This window comes from Folsomia candida, unplaced genomic scaffold (assembly GCF_002217175.1).
Source record: "Folsomia candida strain VU population unplaced genomic scaffold, ASM221717v1 Fcan01_Sc051, whole genome shotgun sequence".
Lineage (NCBI taxonomy): Eukaryota > Metazoa > Arthropoda > Collembola > Entomobryomorpha > Isotomidae > Folsomia > Folsomia candida.
Window position 1 is genome coordinate 118,776 of NW_019091243.1, and position 7,880 is coordinate 126,655.

At 33.5% G+C, this 7,880-nt stretch overlaps 1 long non-coding RNA gene across 1 annotated transcript; it reads right to left on the reverse strand.

The window, feature by feature from the left end:
• Positions 1–6,279: 6,279 nt before the first annotated feature.
• LOC118433428 lies at positions 6,280–7,591 on the reverse strand. The gene is made up of 3 exons (XR_004833372.1): positions 7,396–7,591; positions 6,846–7,327; positions 6,280–6,502 (listed from the first exon to the last, which is right to left on the reverse strand). It is a non-coding gene; the product is annotated as an uncharacterized LOC118433428 (long non-coding RNA).
• Positions 7,592–7,880: the final 289 nt, after the last annotated feature.

Genomic DNA, 7,880 nt, shown 5'->3' on the forward strand with positions numbered 1-7,880 from the left:
AGTAGACAGTTTTAAAAATATTTTAAGTAATCTCTTGTCATTTGAACAGCAACCGAATCTTGGAATGAATGAATTGTGTGAAACAATGTTACATGCAGCTAGAGATGCAGGGATGGTTAAGAAGAAGGTTTTGGGTGGAAATAATATATATCGCGGACCAATTTGGTTTGACAAGAGTTGCTTACAAATGAAAAAGAAGGTCAGACAGCATCTCAGACATTTTCGTAAAATTCCATGTACGAATATCAATTATGAAGAATGCCGATCGACTTACTTAGGAGCGCAAAGGAGTTATAAAAATCTTATTAAGGCAAAAAGAGTAAAATATTATAATTTAATTGACAAACAACTTTGTGATAGTAGGAACGCAAAAGATTTTTATTCCGCTATATCACATTTCAGACCAAAGAAAATATGTACATCGCAAACAAATAGTCCTAGTCCATCTCAGTTTAAAGATTTTTATGCTACACAATTTAGTGACAATATGCCTGAATACTTAATAAAAGACATAGAAGTGCATGACGAGTTTCTTGATAAAGAATTTTCCATTGAAGAATTAAACGCTGCAATAAATAAATTGGCATTAAAAAAAGCTCCTGGACCTGATATGATTATTAATGAACTATGGAAAAATTTGGATTGTGATCATAGGCTAATTCTGAAAGATTGTATAAATACAATTTGGCGAGATCAAAAAGTATCGAGTAATTGGTCAAGCATTATTATCAGCCCAATTTATAAAAAAGGTGACTCCCTATTGCCTTCAAACTATAGACCAATAAGTTTAGTCAACACCAGTCTTAAGCTGCTTACTATGCTCATGACAAATAGATTGAATGTATGGTGCGACGAGAACAAGATAATATCTGATTATCAGGCTGCTTACAAAAAAGGAACAGGATGTGAAGAGTATGTCTTTATTCTTAACTCTGTTATTCAGCAGCATTGTAAAAGTAAGAAAAGCGTTTTGTATGCCTTATTTCTCGATCTATCTTCTGCCTTTGATACTATTAAGCACGATAAATTATGGAGTAAGTTAGAAAGTATCAAACTAAGCACAAAATTTATCAATATCATAAAATGTATTTACTTCAATGCCAAAGCAAAAGTGCGTTCAATGAATGGTGAGAGCGATTATTTTCCTATTCACAAGTCTGTCCTTCAAGGAGAAACGTTATCGCCAAAACTATTTACAATATTTATTGAGGATATTGTTAGTATATTTCACAGATCGGGAATTGATGCATTGAGGATGGCTAGTAAGGATATACATATGCTATTATTCGCGGATGATATAGTTGTACTCGCCACAAACTTTGACAATCTTAACTCAAAAATTTGCATTATTAAGAAATTCTTTGAAGAGAATGATTTGATTGTTAACTTGTCTAAAACTAAAATTGTGATGTTTAGAAGTGGTCGACACAAAATATGTAAACCTAAATTTATGTGGGATGAAGATAATGAAATTGATATTGTTAATACGTATACTTATTTGGGTGTCCCTCTGTATGAAAACTTGGACTATAGTAAGACATGTCAACATTTTATAAGTAAAGCTACTGCCGGAGTGAATAATTTGTTTTCAATATTTTACCGAAGTAAGATAAAGACTTTAGACAGTAGAATTAAACTATTTGATAGTCTAGTAAGATCTGTGGTTATGTACTGTGCTACTGTATGGGGAGTACAACACATAGATAGGCTTAACATTTTACAATGATTTAGACGTACATGACTCTACCGAAATGGTGATAAACTTCATCACCGCTTGGTTATAAATTTGTAACTGAATGGTTACAATCATAGCCGCCTGGGTTTCAATTATAACCAAACTGCTTATAATAATGACCAGTGGGTGGTAAATTTATCACCATGGCGGTAGGGTCATATATGTCTACAAATCTTACTAATATTTCTGAGTGTAGGATTTGTAGAAGTATTTGACTCTACCGCCATGGTGATAAATTTACCACTCACTGGTCGTCTTTATAAGCCGATTGGTTATAATTCGAACCAAGGCGGCTATCTTTGAAACCAATCGATAACGAATTTATTACCAATCGGTAAGAAAATTATCATTATAGCGGTAGAGTCATATGCGTCTATTTTCTGGTGGTAATCCTAACCACATTTCTCTCAGTGTGCATTCTAATTTTTAAATTTCTTATTTTAAATGAAATAATGTTTTAAATTTCTTATTTTAAATGAAATAATGTTTTAAATTTCAAAAAAATCAAAAACACACTTACGCAAGATAGATGTCCAAACTGCCAACGTGGTTTTAATCCAGCAACAGAATCCATATTCTATTAGGAGTCACACAATTTTAAAATAGAAAAACCATTACTTTACAATACACTCTTGGTATTGATTCAATACCGACTGGTATACATATATGACTCTACCGCGTTGATATTGAACGTTGGTATAAAACCGGTATTAAAATTATACTTTGTAGTAATAATTGCAATACTAAGAAGTATTAGATCTTTACCCATGTAATATTGATCTAATACCAAATCATTACCACTCGGTAGAGTCATACATCTATACCGTGGGTTATCGATTTAGGTTAGAGTGTAGATCTGTTAAGGAATTCAAACTAACTCAGAGAATTAAAGCGCTGATCTCAATATTTAATTGCACACCAGCGAGGTCAATGTACCACGAAAGAATTCCGGAGTCAGAAAGGAAAGGCAGGAATTTTGACAAAGTAAAATAAAGCCACCGACTTCAAGAATTCTCAATAACGTGCAACTTTTTGTATCCTACAGGTGGTAAAGTTTAGCCCTGTGGAATGTTTGGAAGGAAGGGTCGAATCCTATTTAAAGACACCTTCTCAGAAAAGGTAGCTATGTTCCAGACTGGCCACCTTAGTTTGGTTTTTCTATTGCCTTTAACCCTAAACATTTGACACTTAAGAAATTTATGTTCTAAAAATAAAAAACTTTAAGGAACGCGTCAACGTCAGCATTTTTTATTTAAATGTGTACTTACACATGTAGCAGGGTTTTTAAATCAATACCAGGTCGGAATAAATAACCGTACGGCGATAGATTCTATCGGATAGTCAGTACCTCGTGCACACAGAGAAACGTCCCGACCTCGTCTGAACTTCCTAGTGAAGAAGAGATGAAAATAAATGCCGTCATTCGTGAAAATATTGCGATTCTGCAAATTTAAATATCAACTATCGGATTATTTGAATCGAAATTTTATCACATCAAAATTTACCGCTGATCAGTTTTTCAATTTCTAAAAAGTGAATATCCATTGTCCATGCATCTTTTTGCTTAAATTAACACTAATTACCCATTAAAACAGCTTTGAGTTCAAAGCTGCCACAATTTGAAAATAAATAAAGCAACCTGCCATATGTTAACAATATTTAGTACTTGCGAGTAAGCCCGTCTTACGACGGTCGTGGACAACCATGTTTTGCGTGGAGGGTTGGCTTCAACTTAACGCATCAATATCCCCGCACTTCTGGTGGAGTAGGTGGAGCTACGCTCCGATTTGACCAATCACGTCAAACTTCCGTCACGCACAAACTCCACCCACTTTCGTAACAAACAGACATTCTGAATTATAATATAGATTTAACATTTTCCACACATTCATATTTGCAATTAAGGTCCGTCTTCAAAATGAAACCCTGTTTATCCTCTTTACCAAAATACATAAAATTTCAGATTTACAACTTTCTTTCAAATGGATTAAATCATCTTTAAATCAATGTCTAACTTTTATTCACTAAATTTGCAAAAACTGATGACCTTTTGTTCTTATTGTTTCCTTTCCTTCCCTTCCCTTATCAATTAGAAATTTGGCATTTTAATAAATTTTGGTCCGTCGAAAATGCTGGCAGGAGACTACCCATCTACTAAACTACAACGAAATCAAATCTTTCCGACAACACTCCTTCGGTCGCATAAATATCGCATAATAAATTCAAATTTAAAATAAATCAATTTCGCATAATGAAAAATTTAAGAACACATACCTTTTTCATCTTTCACTTCCGTACCCTATATGCAATTAATAATTCAGTCAGGGACTAATTTGATTGATTTGTATATTATAAGATCACATTACGTATGTATACTGAGAAATTCTCAGTATACAAAATAATTCTCAGTGAGAAGTATTTTGTTGAAATGAATGAATCATGGTTGTAAAGTCTACTGGTAGATCAATCTTTGAATAAATCAAATCAACCGTATCAAACCAATTTTTTTGAAAGGTCAAAAAGTCATTTTTTTCCTAAGTAATTATTTATTCTCATTGCAATGATATCATCCTTCGGAATTTATTTCTTACAATCACCCAGCCAATAATTTCAAAAAACCTCGCACCACGATAATAAAAACCTTCACAATTTTTTTCCAGTTCCTTTTGAACCAGCCCCAGAACCGTGCAGAAACCATCCCCTTGTCCTCTCCCCCCAACATGGCGTCCAACCGGAAGCCAGCGTCCATCACGACCTCTACACTGCAAATAATCTGGTAAAGAATTTCCCACAAATTCGTAACGCATATGACTCTAGAATTTGGTAAAAACGCGTCCTACATATGGTAAAGATTTGGTAGTAATCTTCACCAAATCCGATTTAAATTTTTAACAAATTGTAGTACAAAACTACCAATATGTATAACGTCATTACCAAAGTCGTAACGTATATGACTCTACAAATGGTGCTAATTTTATTTGCAGTGTAGATTTTCCCCTTTTCCCCTCGCGACAATGCCCCAGGCCTCGTTGGCCTCCCTATTAACGGAAAGTTCGTCCGGTAACTCGGAGTAGGCTTGTTTCGTCTCCTCCCACTCGGTTTTGTTCGCGTAGTAGAGCTCATCTATCGCGGCGGGGATGCCGTCCTCAATCTTCCCTTCATGGAATGCTCGAAGCATCTCTCTTTCCCCATATTCTGCCGCTATTTCTCCAATACAGGCGCCCAAAGATTGATATTCCATCTTAAATAAATTTTAAATTTAAAAAACGAAAAAAAAACTTCTCAGTGAATCTTTGCACAGTTGGTCACGGGATCGCGCGGATTCTGTATGAACCTTTTAAGTATTTCGAACCAAATCTTTGCACTACATATGCATCATTTTTTATTATTTCTTATCACCGACTTTTCCCAGTATTTACCTTTACCACCTATTTATGCTCGATTTTTTAAATTAGACTTTTCTTAATTCCCGGTAATTCCTTGTAAAGTTTATGCTACAATAATAATATACACTCTGCGGTATGGGGATGGAAGTTTAAGTTGAAGATTACGTAATGGAATGAAGAGGCTTCATGGAGAAGATATTTAGAACCCTTTTTATTTCGTAGGGGGACAACGTGTTTATTGCTGTTCTTTTCGACCCACTGTAACACTGATGCATACGTTAAATAAATAAATGTACACTCACAGAAATATTATTAAGATTGGTAGACATATATGACTCTACCGCTATGGTAATTAATTTACCACCGACTAGTTATCAGAATAACCAGATAGGTTATAATTGAAGCCAAGGCGGCTATGTTTGTAACCATTCGGTTACAAATCTATAACCAATCTGTGATGAAGTTTATCACCATTTCGATAGAGTCATGTACGTCTAAATCTGGTGATAATCATCACCCAATTTCTCTGAGTGAAGTGGTGTAAATAAATGTACTGGCCCATATTTTAGGTAAATATCCATACATAAAATGAATCAAGTGAACACATCAGATTCTCATATTTAATGCGAATATTGCATTGCTAATGATCTATCCTTTTTTGAAGGATTTCAAAAATGTGTGCGGTTCTGGAAACTCAGGTCCGAGAAAATTTAAAAACTTGCAGATTTGCGACCACACTTCCTGGAAAATTGATTCAAGTCAAAAATGCCATTCTTAGTTTCATATCCCATGGCGTGAAAAACAACACGGGAAGCTTATTGACTATGTGATGGCTTTAGTTTACTAGCCCGATCCTGTACCAGCGTTGATAAAACCACTAAAACCCACAATAAAAAATTTTAAAAATCAACTAACATTTTTCACCTGCAAAAGTCATTTGCTGCTGCAAATTAATCTTCAAAAATAATTAATGGTGGAGATTGAGTGTTCCATTTAAGAATAGAACCGGTAGAAATGTAAAACTTTATTGTGAAGAAGTTTTTTTTAATTAATAAAGTTGTAAAACTTTAATGTACCATGTAATGGGTTTTGAAGATGTATGAATATTCTGCATTCAAAGTCAGATGCGATAAATTTACGGAAGCGTTTTTGTTTGCGACAAGTTAATATAATTTTTATTAAATCGAATTTTATTTTTTATTAATTTTATCACGCGTAGATTGTTTTAATAGCAGAATTTTCACACTATGTGCACATACAAGATAATATTACGTATTTCATGCTACTAAAAGTTCAGAATTGCGTTTGATTATCAGAACACTTTAGATCCAGGTGCCGAAATTCATAAATTGTGTAAAATTACACACTAGGTCTACGCCTTCTATTAACGAACAACAAATTTAATTAATCAATACAATCTGAGCAATGAAAACAAATTAGGTATTAAATTTCCCAACTTTTTTAACCGTGTTGTTAATATGTGACAATTTTTATTTATTCCCGTCTTGTATTTTTTTTAGAAATAATTGACATTTGCAAATAAGTATTTGATTATCATTGGGAAATTAATGAAGTGAATTAAGTACCATTAATTATTTCGTTAATTAATTATTGAATACATAATTTAGTAATAAATCAAGGGCCAGTAGTTAATTAAATACAATTTTTACATGAAATTAAAAAAAAGGTGGAAAAATTAATATCTCATTAATTAAGATAATTACCCGAAATAATTATTGAGTAATTATTACGCAATAATTTATTACAGTTGAGTGTTTAGGTTCAAACTAAAAATTAAAAAAAAAAACAATTTAACCCTTTTATATTTAATAATTAAAATGATTCCGAATTTCCTCCCTCTTCGCAACCACACACCAAATCCCGGCCACATGAGCAATCACGATAATCCAGAACTTAACCTGATAAGAACATTTCTTGATCTTATGGTTAAAACAAATTTGCCCCATGAGGGATCCAAACCATCCTCCGAGAAGTTCCAAAGTGTGCAATTTGCACTCCGAAGTTCTTATTCCGTTTGGATGCAGAAGCCAGGAAATCTCTGAATCCGGTATCCTCGCCGCTCTCTTATCTTTTCCCATCTCGATAAAACTCCAAATCCCAAAGAATACGAAGAAAACGGAATAGACAATCGAAATTGTGGGGATGGGGTCCATTTTATATTTCTTTCTTGAAAAAGTTAATTCTCCTGCAAACAAAAATTCTTTAAGAATTGTCCAAAATGGAAATTTTATACTGCAAGTTTTTTGCAATTACCGAAACGAATTAATTATAATTAATTTAAAGCTGAAACGGTTTAATTCTCTTGCTATGGATATGGACCAGATGGGAAAGTTTTGGAAGCATTGTACCCAACGCAAAATGTGTAGAAATTTCTTCTAAAGTTTATGCCACAACATAATATACAGTGTGAGCGTATGGTTTGGTTTGGTATGCAACTTTAAGTTTAAGATTATGCATATTACGGGATGGAATGAAGAAGGTTCATGGAGAAGATATCGAACCCTTTTTATTTTTTAGGGGACAATATGCATACTGCTGTGCTTTTCAATCCATTGCAGCACTGATACATACGTTAAATAAATAAGTGTGGTGGTGTAAAGCAATACGCAAGTCCTTATTTTGTGTTGATATCCATACATAAATTAAATTAAGTGCAAATGTCATATTGTGACGCTGTATTAACAAAGGAAATGGAATTATGTGACATGGCTTATTTTTTGTTCATATTTTAATACATG